General features: G+C 42.8%; 1 long non-coding RNA gene across 1 annotated transcript; it reads right to left on the minus strand.

Moving 5' to 3' along the window:
* Positions 1-5,457: 5,457 nt before the first annotated feature.
* On the minus strand, positions 5,458-18,600 carry LOC144330385 (uncharacterized). Its single transcript, XR_013396506.1, has 3 exons — positions 18,178-18,600; positions 17,799-17,847; positions 5,458-5,540 (listed from the first exon to the last, which is right to left on the minus strand). It is a non-coding gene; the product is annotated as an uncharacterized LOC144330385 (long non-coding RNA).
* Between the last annotated feature and the right edge of the window lie 98 nt (positions 18,601-18,698).

An 18,698-nucleotide genomic window follows, 5' to 3' on the forward strand; every position in this document is an offset into this window, starting at 1 on the left:
GTTTTACTCTTGCTGCTGGATATATACCGCAAAGGCACTTGTAAAACTGCCCAGACTCTTAAGGCCAAAGGCACTTGGGAAATACAAAGATGAAACAGGTGTTTCTGTCTTTATTTATTTCCACCCAATTTATTCCAGAATGGATTGAAGGCAGCTTTCAAAGATGCATAAAATAAAAAGCATAAATTAAAAGAGAGAGTGATACTAAAGTTATGTTGAAATGGAAGACATGTTCCTGACTTGAAGCCCAAGTTTTTATCAAAAATGTCTATAGAGAATATTCAACTAAAATGTTTATACCTGTTAGCTCTATAGTCCAAAGTTTTCTTTCTTTCTTTCTTTCTTTTTTTTTTTTATGGCAACCTTATTGAGGCCAGGTGCGGTGACTCATGCCTATAATCCCTTTGGGAGGCTGAGGTGGGTGGATTAATTGAAGTCAGGAGTTCAAGACCAGCCTGACCAACATGGTGAAACCCCATCTCTACTAAAAATACAAAAATTAGCCGGACCTGGTGTCAGGTGCCTGTAATCCCAGCTACTTGGTAGGCTAAGGCAGGAGAATTGCTTGGACCCGGGAGGCAGAGGTTGCAGTGAGCCGAGATCGTGCCACTACACTCCAGCCTGGGTGACAGAGCAACACTCTGGCACCAAAAAAAAAAAAGTGTTCTTTCTTTATTAAAGGTAGTACCTCCAGGAAATGGAATATTACATTGTTCAGTGCTAAAAAGACATGAGCTATCAAGCCAGGAACAGTCATGGAGAAACCTTACATGCATATGACTAAATGAAAGAAGCCAATCTGAAAAGGCTACATACTGCATGACTCCAACTATATGACATTCTGGAAAAGGCAAAACTATGGAGACAGTCAAAAAAATCAGCAGTTGCCAGGGGTTGGGAGAGAAGAATAGGCAGATCACAGAGGATTTTGGGCAGTGAAACTACTCTGTATGATACTGCAATGGTGGATACATGTCATTGGATGTTTGTCAAAACCCGGAAAACATACATCACCGAGAGTGAACCTTCATGTATACTACTGACTTTGGATGATAATGATGCATCAGTGTGAGTTCATTGATTGCAGTAAATGTGCCACTCAGATGTGAGATGTTGATTGTAAACAAGCTGGGGGTGGGGGAGGAATATGGGAGGAATATTTTCATTTAAGAAAAATGAAACTTTCCACTCAAATTGCTGTGAACCTCAAATGGCTCTAGAAAATAAAGTCCATTAAAAATGAATAAATAGAATAGTTAATGCAACCAAAAACCTATCATAGATCTGTGACTTTAGTATCATGCATCTGTTGTGATAACTCTAAGCACAGAGGATGCTCTTGGTGCCCTGCCCAGGTCCCCTGTACTGGGCCTGTGCACTGCCTCTTCCCTGCTGTGGTGTTGGCTGCTATGAGCTCACTCCCCAACCCTCTCAGGCTGGTTCCCATTCTGCCCTTGGTTGTGGGAAGCTGTCCCCCAATGGTTGGGAGGTTACACCTGCCTTATTGGCCAACAACTGAGGGATGCTGAGGTTGTAACAGCTCAGCCTTCTTGCCTCTGGGTGGAAGGATCTATCTCTACGGTACCAGCCATGCTCCAGAGCTCTCTGCGGGATCAGGCTGAGGCCCACCTCTTCCTGAAGCTTTGTCTTTGCAGAGCATCTTCCTTTGCCCTCCTCTGTTTCCCTCCCTCCTGTCTAGATTTCTCCTGACAGCATGCCCTGCATAACTCACTTGCAACACATCCCAGGCTTTGCTTCTAGGGAGGTGGCCTCTGACAGTTCCTATGGCCTGTCCCTGTCTTCCTAGTATTAATATATCGTGATTTATCTTGCAAGATATTATATGGAAGTTCATCTTAGCAAAGATATGGAATTCATTGTCCACAGTGTTGCTTAACACAAACAAACAGAAAATCGTTAATGTTTTTCTCCATTTGTGTAGCTAAAAGCTGCACATACCTCGTTGCACTTGATCCTGACTCTACAGAGTCTTTTCCTCCCAAGAACAAGTTTCTGCATTAAGAGTGATTTAGGGGAGAAAAGTGGAAGTATAAGGAGACAGAACAGAGGTGGTGACATACAATGTGACTAGAAGTGAGTCTGAAAACTGTGGGTTTCCCTTGGGTAGGTCACAGATTTTGCAATAAACCTTCTATTTATCAACACACACATACACGCACACACACACACATATGATCATTTATAAATTCAGTGTCTCCCTTTTGGAAAATAACTCTATTAAGAGCAATCAGGAATTTCTTCCTCTTTTCTTTCTGTGTTTTCTTGAGACACGGTCTTACTCTGCTGCCCAGGCTGGAGTGCAGTGATCCTCTGGCCTCAGCCTCCCGAGTAGCTGGGACCACAGGCATGTGCCACCACATCCTGGTAAATTTTTTGTATTTTTATAGAGACAGGGACTCACCGTGTTGCTCAGGCTGGTCTGGAACTACTGGCTCAAGTAATTCTCTTGCATTGGCTTCCAAAAGTGCTAGTATGGCAGGCATGAGCCACCAGGACCTGCCAGGAATTTCTTCCTCCATCTTTCTAAGAAACATACTCCACTGTGATTGATGGTGATGCAACATGTTCGATAGGATCCTTAGGGAAGAAAAGCCCCAGCCCAGGTCAATTCCTCTGCTCTCCAGGCTCACCTGCCTTAGAGATGTTGGGTCACTCTTGTTTAATTTCTCTGAGGTTCCATTTTCTCATCTGTAAAATGGGAATAATAATAGTCCCTGCTTCACAGATTTTTCATGAAGATTAGCTGATAAAATAATACTCTACCTAGTAGGTTCTGAGGTAGTATTAAGAATGAAACAAGAGCACTTATTATTCCTCTAATACCAAAGGGTGAAAATCATTTCAGTATTGGGCTCATGGGGTCTTTGACTTCAGGCCTGTCTCCTACCTACCCTAAACTTCCTCCTATTCTGTCATCAGCTGATACTTGTTAAATACTCATGAGACTTCCTTAGAAGGCTGAAGTGCCTCTCCTTAGACCTACCGTAGGATGCCATTAATGCTGGTGACAGAGGCCTGTCTGGTCCCTTTCTCCCAAGAGTGAGCCGCCAGCCTGCCTGAGTGCTCTGAAACAGAGGAGCTGCAATTCACACTTTACCCAGTTCTCTGTTTTTTTTTTTCTCAAAAGGGTTAAAAATATACGAAGTAACCCTCAGCTCTGCAAAAGATATTGTGTTTCACTATTTCCTTTAACTGCTCTCTGGATCTGGAGCGCCCATTGTAGGGAGAAAGACCAGCGCATGGGGAAGAGATGACTTGAAGCTGCCGCTTAGAGACAGCTCAGATTCCACTGGTTTAAGTCACCTTCCTTCAGATTCCTTTGGGAAAGTGGATTTGTCCTTCAGGCTGTCTTCCTGGCAGCCCCCTTACTTCCTCTAGCGATAGAACTCCTGAGCTTTAGCCAGGCCCATGGCTTCCCAATTAAAGACTACATTTCCCAGCCTCACTTGAAGCCAGGTACAGCCACGTGACTCAATTCTGGCCAATCGGATAATACTCATACAGTCTCTATGTTGCTGCCTGGAAAGTGCCATGGTGTGGAGCCATCGTAGACCAGATGAAGCCAACAGTCTAGGAATGGAAGAGCTCAAGGGAGAATGAACCTGGGTCTCCAACACCAAAGAGCTTCTCCATTAGCTCTGGACTGCTAATACTTGGATGCTTCACAAGAGAGAAACCTTTTATCTTGTTTATGTCACTGTCACTTTGGTCTCTGTCATGGTAGCTGACTCTGCATTCTGACTAACACACTTCCTGTTCCCACATCTCTTTTCCAAGATGGCGTCTGGAGACAGGGCGGGCTTCTGTAGCCTCATGGCACTGGGAAGAGAATCCTTTCTCACATGGGGTTCTTCAGGGTTTACTGGTCTCTGATGTCTTGAGACTTTCCCGGTTTAGTTCCTGGGCCCTGGTGCTTGCTGGGCTGGTCCCACTTGGGTTTTCAAGGTGCTGAACTGGGACTTGCTGCGGGCACCGTGCTGCACACCACAGATTTGTTCCGAACTTTTGTGCTTTGCAAAGATCCAGAAACCCTCAGCCACTTTTTCCAAACTACTCTGGTGTGTGTAGGTCTCTCTCGGCTGCCCTCCAGCACACCTGCACACCTGCCTTGGCACATTCCTCAGCCATTTCTTAACGAACCCCTGAATGTGGGCCTGTGCTATGGGGGCTTGCAGATTCCTGGCCTGTGTGCTGAGAAGTGGAGAGAAAATCCTATGTACTAGGACTTCTCTAAGCACCTATGTGCAGCCTAGGAACCCCTCCTTTCACAGTTGAACCTGGGGGTGGGGAGGAGGAAAGAAGGGCCTTGCAGTTTGACCTCCCCTTCCCACCCACTACCCCAACACAGAGAGACAAAGAAGCTTTCTCTTGCTGGATGCCCATATCTCCGGATCATTTTCTCCTCTCTCCCTCCTCTGTGGTTTTTTTTTTTTTTTTTTTTTTTTTTTTTTTTTTTTTTTGAGACGTAGTCTAACTCTATCACCCTGGCTGGAGTACCTTGGCGTGATCTCAGCTCACTGCAACCTCGGCCCCCTGGATTCAGGTGATTCTCCTGCCTCAGTCTCCAGAGTAGCTGGGATTACAGGCGCGTACCACCACCCCTGGCTAATTTTTGTATTTTTAGTAGAGATGGGGTTTCGCCATGTTGGCCAGGCTGGGTTTGGACTCCTGACCTCAGGTGATCTGCCCGCCTCGGCCTCCCAAAGTGCTAGGATTATAGGTGTGAGCCACCACACCCGGCCTCGCTGTGGCATTTTGATACTCCCCCAACTCAGGCTCCACATCCAAAGACAAACTTCAAAGGTTAGCTCAGTGGTTCTCAACTGGGGATAATTTTGTCCCCCAGGGGTCACCTGGCAATGTCTGGAGACATTTTTAAGTGTCACAACTGGGCAAAGGGGGGTTGTTACTGATGTCTGGTGGGTAGTGGTCATGGATGCTGCTAAACATCCTCCAATGCACAAACAGGACAGTGTCCCACAGCCAAGAATTATGCAGCCTAAAATGTGAATCATGCTGAGGTTGGGTGACCCAGACATAGCCTTCATTGAGGAAGCACCCTAAGGCAATATGAGTTGCAAGTGAAGGATAAACAGCTAGGTTTAATAATCTCCTGTTACATCTCTGCAGATCAGTGTCAGATATGGCATTCAGCTCTAAGAGATAACTAAGACTGGGGCCTGCCTAGGTTATTCAACAAGTATGTACGGAAGACCTCCTGTGTGCCAGGCACTGTTCTGGGCACCAAGGTAAGCAAAACAGACAAAGCTTTCATCCTTCTGGAGCTCATATTCTAATGGAGAAGAAGGCAATAAATAAGTAGCAGTCCCTGTGCCATTGCCTGGCTCTGCCACTTATCAGCTGTGTGACTTTGAGCACGTTAATCTCTCCGGCTTTGGTTTCTTCATCTATAATATCAAGCTAATAATAGGACTCACCACATAGGACTGCTCCTCACAAGGTTGTAATGTGAGTTGAAAGAATGAATATGCACAAAGCCTTTAGACCACAGCTGCTATCTGTTAAGAAAATAAAAATAACTCAACCACATAAATATCATGACATAAGAGAAATAAATGTAGAATACGATGTCAGAAGTTAATGGAAAATAAAACCAGGTAAGGGAATAGAGAATGAGAGACGGGAGCCCTGGGGAATTTATTATATAGAATATTTAGGGAAGTCTCTCTGAGAAAATGACATTTGAGCAGAGACCGAATGAAGGGAAGAAATGCCTCATTCAATATACCAAAAAAATCCATTTCAGGTGGATTAAAGACCCCAAACAAGATGCTTATTATAAACCTACCAGATTGGCAAAAAGTAAAAGTCTGATAATAGCAGATGTTGGTGAGGTTACGGAGCAAGGGAACTTGCAGACATGTTGGTGGGGACGTCAAGTGGGACAACCCATTTGGAAACTGGTTTTGCGTTACAAAGAGAAGTTGAAAATGCACCCTTCTTGAGATGCAGAAATTGTACTCCCAGGCATTTACCCAAGAAAACTCATGCATATGTGCCTCAGGATACATGAATAATCATATTCCCATCAGTATTACTCCAAACCTGGAAACAACCCAAATCTCCATCAGTAATAGAAAGATAGGCCAGGCGTGGTGGCTCACGCCTGGAATCCCAGGACTTTGGGAGACTGAGGTCGGCAGATCACCTGAGGTCAGGAGTTCGAGACCAGCCTGGCCAACGTGGCGAAATGTGGCAAAAGCCTGTCTCCACTAAAAATACAAAAAATTAGCCAGGTGTGGTGGTGTGCACCTGTAGTCCCAGCTACTCAGGAGGCTGAGGCATGAGAATCGCTTGAACCTGGGAGGCAAGGTTGCAGTGAGCAGAGATCATGCCACTGCACTCCAGCCTGGGAGACAGAGTGAGACTCCCTCTAAAAAAAAAAAAAAAGACAAAGCTATAGAATATCTAGCACCCATTTACCTAGCACCAACTTTATCAAGTGATGACATTATGCCATATTTGTTTCTTACCCTTAAAAAATTATAAACGTATTTCTAAAGGCATCTGTCCCTGCTTTCTCCATCCAGAAGTAACTACTATAATAAATTAATGTTTATTATTCCTGTAAATTTTTATACCCTTAACATGCATTTCAATATCTATACAAATTATATAGTATTATTTTATAGGTTTGAAAGTTTTAAATAAATGTTATTATATCATACATGTATTTCTGCAACTTGTTTTCTTAATAATTATGTTCACTTCTAGCTAATTCTGACCAACTAGGCAAGTGTGTATCAGATACTCTATAAGTCCTGGTGAAAATGTGAACTTGGGTTTGGGAATAGCAGTTGCTCCACTCTGGCTGAGCAGGTGAACTCCCACACTATATACATTGTGTTTTTTGTTTTTAACTTTTTATTACAAAAAACCTCAAATATGTAGTAGCATAGGCAGCACAGTGTAAAGGACCATATGTAATGATCAGCCAAACTCAGTGTTGAACAATGATGAGCAGTCTTGTCTGATTTGTACCCTCACCAAGTTCCCCCAGTTCAGATAATCTTCTAGCAAATCGCAGACATTACTTGTTTCTTATCTGTAATTGTTGGCCCCAAGATGGCCTCTACAGATCCTCACCTCCTGGTACACATGCCCTCCTGTATTGTACTCCCACAGTGAATTGGGGATAGTCTATGAAACTAGTACAATATGGTAGAAACATTGGTTTCTGACTTCCAAGGCTGAATTATAAAAGACATTGTGGTTTCCTCACTGGTCCCTTGGATTGCTCCCTGTAGGAGATAAGGGGTGCAGAGAGTAAATTTCCAGGCAGTGAGAATAGCAAGGCCAATGTTCCTGAGGGCCAGATGGCTGGAGCATGTGGGTAAAGAGGAGAGCAGTTTAAGATGGAGCTGGAGAGAGAGGCCTTATTTGGACATGGTCTGATCTGTTGCCCATCTATAACTGACTGAAGCTCTGCTGCTGTGATTGGCTGAGACTTCTGTTATAAAAGTATATTCCTAAGTTAGGCTTTCAGTTAGTTTATGTGCCAAGTTAGGTTGCAGTTCCTTACGTAAGAACTCAAGTATAGAGGCGTCCTCAGGCCAAATTTAGTTCAATGTAGCCCTTTAAAGAAATAATTTTGACTGGGTGCACTAGCTCACACCTGTAATCCCAGCACTGTGGGAGGCCAAGGTGGGCGGATCACAAGGTCAGGAGTTCGAGACCAGCCTGGCCAATACGGTGAAACCCAGTCTCTACTAAAAATACAAAAATTAGCTGGGCATGGTGGCAGAAGCCTGTAATCCTAGCTACTCAGGAGGCTGAGGCAGGAGAATCACTTAAACCCGGGAGGCGGAGGTTGCAGTGAACCAAGATCCCACCACTGCACTCCAGCCTGGGCGACAGAGCTAGACTCCGTCAAAGAAAGAAAGAAAGAAAGAAAGAGAGAAAGAAAGAGAGAAAGAGAGAAAGAGAGAAAGAGAGAGAGAGAGAGAAAGAGAGAAAGAGAGAAAGAAAGGAAGACAGGAAGACAGGAAGAAAGGAAGAAAGGAAGAAAGGAAGAAAGAAAGAATTTTATGGCATAAGAAACAATCACCCACATATACCTTATAAGCCACTAACTGAGGCCCTGAGAGAGTTGTCCATGACACCATAGTAAGGCACAACATAGTTTGTTTACTCCCACGCTTGTGCTATTTCCAGGACAACATAAAGCACTTTCTCCGCTTAGCCCCACTACCAACATGGGGACATATGGGGGTTGGAGGGCTCTTCAAAGGCATGACAGCTGAGGATAGGGAGAGAGGGGGATCTAAGAGGTTCACCAGGGGTGAAGGGGTGAAGGGATTCATCCCTAGGAGCAGTTTAGCAGCCCAGATAACATGGAAAACACCAGAACTGCCCTGTCACATCTGGGGAACTTCCAAAAAGGTGTGGGAATATGAAATCCCCTTGGGTCATCCAAGGTCAGTTCATAAAAATACTACACTCTGTGCTCTATAAAAGAAAGGATACATCAATACTCATGTTGCTTGTCAACCTAGATATTATACAACATACATACAAACATAAGGTACATATTTTTAAGTGCTAAGTGCCCTCTGCTGCTGGAAGATAAAAATGCACAAAAAGGCTCACAATTTCATTCTCCAGATCTGTGCAAAGTAGAATCACAGCACCAAGGAGCTGAAAGACACAGGAATCTTCTAGTGTGGGTCACAAAGTCCCTAGGGGAAGCTTGCAGGAGCTAGACAGATACTTTAAATGTGGGGTGTAAGGATTCACAGAGGCAGGGCTGTGAAGACATAGAGAGTACATTCTATCTCCTGGGATATTCAAAGTTTAAAATAATTTTTTAATGTTATTTACTTTCAAAAATAAGATTTTTATGGTACAAAGTTCAAAGGGTACATACAAAAAAGGATACATTAAAAAATAAACCGGCCGGGCATGGTGGCTCATGCCTGTAATCCCAGAACTTTGGGAGGCCAAGGCAGGTGGATCATCTGAGGTCAGGAGTTCAATACCAGCCTGGCCAATATAGCGAAACCTCATCTCTACTAAAAATACAAAAATTAGCCAGTCATGATGGCTCACTCCTATAGTTCCAGCTATTCGGGAGGCTGAGGCAGGAGAATCACTTGAACCCAGAAGGTGGAGGTTGCAGTGAGCTGAGATCATACCACTGCACTCCATCCTGGGCGACAGAGTGAAATGCCCTCTCAAAAATAAATAAATAAATAAATCTTCCTCTCACTCCTGTTACCTAGCCAAGTCCTCCTCTCTGGATGCAAACAAGGTGTCCTTCAAGACTTGGACTCTACCTATAAAAAGTATTTTTACACAAATGATAGTGAAACCACATTTGCAAAATTATGACAGTAAGAAACATCTGACATAGCTGATTCCATCTTGCTTCTAACTTCCAAGCTATCCTTGTTTATTCTTGAGCATAGGCCAAGCTGGCTCTGGGAGTAATTTAGTTTATAATTTAACCTTAAAGCAAGGATGATAGTATCCCTTCCGCAAACTACCCCCTCCTTTTCTGGAGACTAAAACTACCTTTTAAAAACTAATGAAAGGCTGGCCAGGCGCAGCGGCTAACACCTGTAATCCCAGCACTCTGGGAGGCTGAAGTGGGCGTATCACTTGAGGCCAGAGTTGGAGACTAGCCTGGGCAACCTGGCGAAAACCCACCTCCACTAAAAATACAAAAATTAGTCAGGTGTGGCAGTGGGCGCCTGTAGTCCCAGGTACTCAGGAGGTTGATGCAGGAGAATTGTTTGAACCCAGGAGGCAGGGGTTGCAGTGAGCCGAGACTGCACCCCTGCATTCACTTGAGCAACAGAGCGAGACCTTTTCTCAAGAAAGCAAAACAAAACAACAACAATTGAAAAAAAAGCAACAACAACAACAAAAAAACCTAATGAAAGGCCACAAGATTAGTATTATGGGAGGGGCCTACATCTGCTAAGATATAAGTGTAGTTACACTATAGCCATTGTTCTGGAGGTCACAAGATTAGTAACCTCCTCATTTGCTCCTGTAGACAACACCACTATTGTTAAAATCTGAAATGTTGATGGCATTTTTCAGACCCTGAATTCTGATGGACCAGCTGATGGTGGTGTAGTCTCACCAACGCACCACAGTGTGGCAATCTCTCTTGTGAGGTATCACCTGGAGTTCTTTACCTCACATCCATGATGATTAAGAAGCGCAGACACAAGGGTGAGGTGGGAACGAAAGTTTAGTAAGCGAAAGACGAAAGCTGTCCGCCCGCAGAGAGGGAAGCCTGAATGGGTTGCCCACTATGAGGCTGGGGTCCAGGGTTTTTATAAACTGGAAAGGGGAAGGAATGTGCTTAGTCTGTGGGCTGTCTTGGAGAAAGTGATTCAGCTTGGCCCGAGGACCTTGGCCTGGGACCAATCAGGGGCTGAAGTGATGATTCACAGAGGCCAGTCTCACAATCTGAAAAGGAAAGGAAAGTGCCCACCAGAACCCACTGGAGCCCACTGTGTTCATGCCCAAAAAAGGAGAACAAACTTTTTCCCAGGAGCCCACTGATTACAAAAAGGACAAAGGCATTTCTATGTCAGGCCTTGTCCCCTTATCTGAGTGAACTGGAGGTTTGTGCAAGTTTTTATCTGAATGGGCTGGAGGTTCTTCTAACTGTGCAGCCTTGGGCGTGTCTCCAGGCACAACTCCCTGTGCTAGTTCCCTTATTGTTGCTTGCAGCTTGATTTTTTTCCCAGGCTGCTTTTTCTGTTATGTGGGGATGAGGCACTAACCTGTGGGTTGGGGGCTCTCTGGGGACCCTTCCCTTGCTATCTACCTAAGGCAAGCTGGCTAACTCCTCTCAGTGCCACCTGGACCTGTAACCCATACCAAGAAACTGGCTCAACTGGTCTTGTGATCCACCCAGGAAATGACTCAGCACAAGAAGATAGTTTTGACCCTCTATTATTTCATCCCCAACCCAACCAGTTAACATCCTTCATTCCCTAGACCCCAGGCCACCAGGCTATCCTTAAGAAACCCTCACCTCCAAATTTTCAGGAAGACTGATTTCAAGTAATAAGCTCCCATCTTCCACTTGGCTAGCCTTGTGTTAATTAAACTCTTTCTCTACTGCAATACTGCTGTCTCAGTAAATCTGTGCAGTGGGCAAGAAGAACCCGTCAGGCAATTACAAAATCACACTGTATACACCATTATTTTCCTTTTGTGTTTTTTTCTAATTTAACATATATTCTTGAGATCTTAGAGTTTTTTCATATCCTTGCATAAGAGATCCTGTTTCTTTTTAAAAACAGCCACATAATATTCCACTGGATGAATGTACCAAGAATTTTAAATCAATGAACATTTAACTTGTTATTTGCTGTTATAAGCAACACTGTAATTAATAACTTCATATATGTCATTTTGCATAAGTGTGAGTATATCTGTAGGGTAATTTCCTAAAAGTGGAACTACCTTCTTAAAGGTATGTATTTTTTGAAAATTGTTTTAAGTATAACATGATATATGTAAAGAACTGTCAAGTACAGTGTTGGATGGATTTTTACATATAATCAATACCAATGTTAAGATGTAGAATACTATGAGCACCTCCATCTTGACCACTCCCAGTCAATATCTGCCCTCCCAAAAGATAACTGATACTATAACTTCTTCTTTTCTTTTTTTTAATTTTTTTTTTTGACAGAGGGTCTCACTCCATTACCCAGGCTGGAGTGCAGTGTCGCAATCATGGCTCACTGCAACCTCAAACTCCTGGGCTCAAGCAATCCTCCTCCCTCAACCTCCTGAGTAGCTGTACAGGCAGCACACATCACCATGCCTGGTTAATTAATTTTTTTTTTTTTTTTTTTGGTAGAGATGGGGTCTTCCTACGTTGCTCAGGCTGTTCTCGAACTCTCAGGCTCAAGTGATCCTCCTGCCTCAGCCTCCCAAAGTGTTGGGATTACAGGCATCAGCCACCATGCCTGGCCTTATTATGACTTCTGTAACCACAAATTCACTTTGCCTGTTCTTGACCTGCAGAGAAACAGAATTACAGTCTTTTTGGACTGGCTTCTTCTAAGTCAAAATTATGCCTGTGAGTTCCATCTATGGTGTTGTGGTTTCCTGTTTTTCATTGGTATGAAGTACCGTGTTGTACAGCTATACTACAATTTTGTAATCCATTCACCAGTTTATTAGCATTTGGGCTGTTTCCAGTTTGCATTATTATGAATAAAGTTGCTTTGAACATCCTTGTAAATAAATGTCTTTGGGTGGATACTTGCATTCATTTCTCCTGAGCAGAATTACTGACTCCTGGGGTAAATCTATGCTAGGTCATACAGTAGGCCTCTGTTTAATTTTAGTAGATATAGCTAATGTTTTCCAAAGTGTTCCTATCACTTACACTCCTCTCAGAAATGTATGCCTGTTCCGGTGGCCCTATGTCCTCATCAGTACCTGGAATTTTCCATCTTTTTACATTTTAGCCATTCTGGTGGGTATGCAAATATATTATTTCATTATCATTTTAATTCACATTTCTCTGATGACTAATAATGTTGAACACCTTTTCATGTGCTTTTGGATATTTTCTCTTGCGAAGTGTTTATTTATTAGCTCATTCTTATTAGGTGGATTTTTTAAAAAAATTTTGATTTGTAAGAGCACATTATATTCCAGATATAAGTCCTTTGTCAAATATATGTGTTATAAATGCCTTCTCCCAACCTGTGGCTTTCTTTTCATTCTTTTAATTTTTATGAACAGAAATTCTTCATTTTGGCCAGACACTGTGGCACACAACTATAGTCCCAGCATTTTGGGAGGCCAAAGTGGGTGGATTGCTTGAGCTCAGTAGTTCAAGACAAGCCTGGTTAATATGGTGAAACCCTGTCTCTTAAAAAAAATATTAAAATTAGCCAGGCAAGGTAGCATGTGCCTGTAGTCCTAGCTACTTGGGAGGCTGAGGTGGGAGGATCACTTGAGCCCAGGAGGTTGAGGCTGCAGTGAGCCAAGGTTGCACCACTGCACTCCAGCCTGAGCAACAGAGTGAAATTAAACACTGTGCTGTGACCAAAACAAAACAAACAAAATGAAAGCAATTAATTGAGGCTGCAGACTTGTAATCTCTAATTCTAGTTCAGTATCTCCATTTAATAAATGATGCCTGGGAAGAGAAGCGGTTTGCTCAAGTTCCTATAGCTAGAAACTAGAGAATCACGATTAGAACCAAGGTTTTCCTACTTTCTAGACTAGATATATTCCAATTGAGTACAGTCTTTTTTCCTGATAATAAAATAGAGGGCCAGAAAGATTAAGTTACTTGAGGGTAATTAACAGTCAAATCAAAACCAGTTTATCTGATTTCTGCCTCTTTTCCATGCTATCTCAATTTACTGAACATTATTATTCATTCATTATTCAATATGTAGGAGTATCTTCTTGTGCCATGTCCTTTGCTGGGTTCTGTTGAAACAGTCATAGACAAGACAGACACCATCCCTGCCCTCCCTCATATAATTACAATTGTGTAAATGTTATGAAGAAGTATAGGGTAGAAGAAAGAGTGTATCAGTTGTGATGCCAGTTAAGTGGGAGACTCGGAAGGGGAGTCACTCCCAAAAAGAAGCTTATGTTTCCACTGCTGGAGGAGGGAAACATTCTGAGATATTAGTTTAATTGTTTATTAGGTAGCCTCAACTCACTGGGGGCACTGACAGGAAATGGTTTAATTTCTTCCAATAATTCTCAAAGATATTTATATCAATTCCCATTTTTTCCTCTGAGCCATAGTTTCCTTGATGATAGCTTGCTTGCTTCCATAATTTTCAGCCCCTTTTAGTATTTAGAACAGACTCGTTTCAGTATTTAACACTCTGCTCTGTTTAATTTCTTTATGCAGATTTGAATTACCACCTGGTGTCATTTCCTTTCAGGTTGAATGATTTTCTTATTATTTCATATACGGCAAGTCTTATAGGACTAGCCACAACTTCTCTCAGTCTCTGTTTATCTGGGAATGTCTCTATCCAGCCTTCATTTTTGAAGAATAGTTTTGCCGGAAATAGAATCCTTGGTTGACAGTTTTTTTTCCCCTTTAGGATTTTACATATGTTATCCTACTGCCTTCTTCCTTCATTGTTTCTGATATGAAGTCAGCTGTTACTCTTGTTCCTCTATCTTTGATGAGTCATTTTCCTCCTACAGTTTCTAAGATTTTCTTTCTTTCAACAGCTTGACTGTTACGTACCAGGATGAATGTCTTTGTGTTTGTCCTATTTGAAGATCATTGAGCTTCCTAGATGTACAGATTAATGTTTTCATCAAACTTGGAAAGTTTCTGGCCATTTCTTCCTCAAATATCCCCCCTCCTCCCAATCCTTCTCTCCTGAAATTCCCATTGCATACATATTGGTATATTTGATGATGTCACACAGATCTCTGAGAATCACCTCATTTTTTATTCTTTTTTCTTTATATTGATTGGACAAATTCTATTGATCTATCTTCAAGTTTTCTCTCTTCAGCCCACTCAAATTTGCATTGAGCTCCCCTAGTGAAATTTTTTTTTTTTTACTTATTGTACTTTTCAATTCTAGAATTCCATTGATTTTTAAAAAATAATCCCTATCTCTTTACTGATATTCCCTATTTTATGAAGCATTGTTGTAATTTTTTTGTTTTTGTTTTGTTTGAGCCTGGGTCTCACTATGTTCCCTAGGCTGGTCTCGAACTCCTGAGTCCAAGCAATCCTCCTGCCTTGGCCTCCCAAAGTGCTGGGATCACAGGTGTGAGCTGCCACAGCTGGCTGTCATATTTTCACTTAGTTTTGTGAACATATTTTTTTTCTCTCTTTTTTTAAAAATAGAGTAGATGCGCTGTGTGAGACTTGATTTCATATTTGAGAAACTTCCTTGAAGTCCTTATATGCTAAATCCAACATCTCACAACATTTATATTGATTTTCACCTCTGTGTATGGTCACATTTTTCTGTTCATTTGCATGTCTGCTTTTTTTTTAATTGAACACTGGACAATTTAGATGATATAGCAACTCTCGTGTTTTGATGTGCCCCTCAGAGGGTGTTTTTTGTGTTTTTCTTATACGTTTGTTTTGTGACTTGCCTGGACTAATTCTGCAGAGTTTATCTTCCATAGTGTGTTGACAGTGATGTTTCTCCTCAGTTTTTTGGTTTTTTTTTTTCCTCTTTTATGTTTATTTCTAAGGCTCGTTTTCTAGGGTTTTCGCCAAAGTCAAGATGGCTTAGAATTTAGTCAATGATTGATCAGATGTGGTAATTAGACACCTCAAACCAGTGAGACTTCTACCCTTTCTTGATGGAGCTGTGTCATCTAAATAGGCTGAAGAACATTCAAAACTCAGGCAATTTACAAGACTGCTCTGGCTTTTGTTTTGCTGAGTTTTCTTGTGTCTCCTCTGCATCCTCTGCAAGGCTTCCCTGGCTTTTGTTTTCCTGTGTCTCCTCTGCCACTGTGCAAGGCTTCATGTTGCGCCAGGGTCGAGTAGATGACTGGGGCTTTTGCCAGACTCTCCTGAACTGACACAGCCTTCCAGACCATAAGCACATTGCCAAAGCCCACCATGCCTATCTGATTCCCTGGCTCTCACTGCTGAACTTCCAGCAGGCTTTCTAATCAGTTGTTTGCTCAACCAGTCTTGCAGCCCAGGTAATTGTGATGTTGGCATTCCCAATCAACCTTTCTCCTTGGCCATGGGGTTTTTCTGGCACCACTCCAAGTCAGCCCCCTCTGGCAGCAAAGCTGCTGGTTTTCACATCTACTCAGCCCTGATAGAACTATTCCCATGGAACTGGAGAGGGATTGGGAATTTCCCCATGGTAACGTGTCACAGACTCACTGTTGTTACCCAAGGTTTAATAGTTTTTTCTTGAATAAATGCTTTTTAATTTATGTTATACCAGTGGTGGATTTCCAGGAATTTGAAATGGTTGTTTTTCACAATTGTGTCCAATTTCATCATTGTTTTTGGGGAAGATAATTTGCTGAATTCCTTACTCTGCCATTCTAGAAGTCACAATAAAGCCCCATTTGTTTAAAACTTCATCCTTAAGCTCTACTCAAAGTTCCTCTCCCTGATGTCTGGAGCAGACTAGCCTGGTTGCACTACAGCACTAGAGGCTTCCTTCTTCCCCTTTCTTTTCTAGGCGTTAGTTCTGCTGGTAGCATTAGGGTAGGGAGGAGGCGGGAAGAAAAGGGCAAATTTTCTGACCCATTGGGCAAGGTTGTAGCCTCTCTCTGTTGTGCTGTTTCTCTGGCTAATCCACCCCGGCCCCAACAATGTATGCATGGCAGGCATCTATATGCTGACCTCTTAGGGGGTATATGTGGGAATTCTTGAAACGCTCTTTTTTGGGGCCTGCCCGTTGCCATTTTTTGGAATATCTGAATTAAGTCTAAAATCCGCATTCAATAATTCAAATACTCAGGACCACTATGTGCACAGGATCAGGCTAATTTGGCCCTAATGACAAGCCTACAACATAGTCCCTAGTCTTCATCTTTAACTTGAGGAAAGTAAGGCTCAAACAGGTTAAGGGCTGAGCACAGTGGCTCATGCCTGTAATCTCAGCACTTTGAGTGGCTGATCAGGCAGATTACTTGAGGTCAGGAGTTTGAGACTAGCCTGGCCAACATGGTGAAACCCTGTCTCTACTAAAAATACAAAAAATTAGCCGGGCATGGTGGCACACGCCTCTAGTCCCAGCTACTCAAGGGGCTGAGGCAGGAGAAACACTTGAACCCGGAAGGTGGAGGTTGCAGTGAGCCGAGATCGTGCCACTGCACTCCAGGATGGGCGACAGAGCAAGGCTCCATTTCAAAAAACCAACCAAACAAACAAAAAAACCCCCCAAAAAACGGGTTAAGTAATTTGTCTAAGATTATCAGTCCTAATAAGGAGTCCACATTATTCCAAAGCCTGTGCCCTTGGACTCAAAGTTTTGTCTCCAAATTAAATATTGGGAGTAATTACAGCTCCTGCTTTTCTTCCTCTCAGGTCAGGTTTAGTCCAATACAGTGGAAGATTGGTTCTTCCTCAACTTCTTTCATTCTCATCCCTTTGACAATTAAAACATTGTTTCTAGAGTCACACTGACCCAAGTTTGAATCCCAGTTGTTCTACCTTTGCTTCTATGTGACCATGGGCAAGTAACTAAACCTCATTGAATCTCAGTGTCTTCATCTGTAAAATAGGATAATATATTAATAGTAGTCTGATTTTATTAGGTAGGCCTGTGTAAGAAACAATCCTAAATCTCAGTGGCTTATAACAGCAAAAGTTGGTATTTCACTCATGTGAAATCTCAGATGTGAGCTGCTTCACATCCCCTTTTTCTTCTAGGACCAAGGCTGAAAGAGCAGCCCTTCTGACACAGACTATTCTCATGAAAGGAAACATTTCTCTGGTTGAAATACGTAATAACTCTTAATGCTTCTGCTCAGAAAGACCTCCTGCTCCTATTTCACTGGCCAAAAGAAGATCATACGATCAAGCCTGACATCAGTGAGGATGGAAAGAATGCTCCTCCTACAGGACGCGCTGCAGTTACATGGCAACAGGCGATGATGTATAATCCTTAACTGGAAAAGCAACTTAATAGTTAGGAACAACAATACCACCTACCAGAGAATAATAGTACCTTCCTTATGAATGTGAGATTAAAATGAGGTGAGGCACATGCAATGCTTAACACAGTATTCTACACTTAATAAAAAGTTTGATAAATGTTAGATGCCATTATTATGATTATTACCTCCTGGTGCTGAAAAATTTTCTCTTCACTGTACTGGGCTAAACCTCACCTGAGAGGAAGAAAAGCAGCAGCTGTAATTACTTCCAATATTTAATTTGGAGACAATAAAACTTTGAGTCTACGGGGCACAGGCTTTGGAGTAATGTGGACTCCTTATTAGGACAGATGATCTTAGACAAATTATTTAAACTGTTTGAGCCTTACTTTCCTCAACTCAAAGATGTGAGACTTGGAACTGTATTGTAGGCTTGTCATTAGGGCCAAATTAGCCCAATCCTGTACACATAGTGGGTGCTGAGTCTTTGAACTATTGAATGTGGATTTTAGACTTATTTCAGATAGTCAATGAACTGCATGCATAACATAACCACAGTATTACCTTTTCTATCCTTTGGGTCTCAGCTCAAATATCATCTCCTCAGAGAGACCTTCCCTGACCACCTGATTTAAAGTACCTCCCGTGCTTCCAGTCACTTTTCCCCGTTTTCTTGTCGTTACAGCTCTGGTAACGCCCTGAAATTGTCTTGTCCATTCACTGTCATGTAGTATCTGTCTCTGCCACTAGAAAGTAAGCGCCATGCAATCCGGATCATGGTTTCTTATTTCCACCTTCTGCCGTGGGCCTCTGGCATTTCTCTTCTGTAAAACTTTCGGGAGATGGTGAGTAAAGGGAGAACTCACGTGACCCGCAACGAGGCCTAGCCTTTTGTGGGTGTAGCCTTTCACGTTGCGCCGGCCGCGTGCGGGCCGTCCACCGCGGGAGGACAGCTACGTCACACGCACGCAGGCCCTGCGCCGCGCCTCGTCTCGCCACGGGCGGAAAGGGGCGTGGCCATGCGTAAGGACCCCGTAGCCACCGGCGCCACCGCCTGAATCGCCTGCAGGTGGCTGTTCTCGGCT

Source organism: Macaca mulatta, chromosome 7 (assembly GCF_049350105.2).
Source record: "Macaca mulatta isolate MMU2019108-1 chromosome 7, T2T-MMU8v2.0, whole genome shotgun sequence".
Taxonomy (NCBI): domain Eukaryota; kingdom Metazoa; phylum Chordata; class Mammalia; order Primates; family Cercopithecidae; genus Macaca; species Macaca mulatta.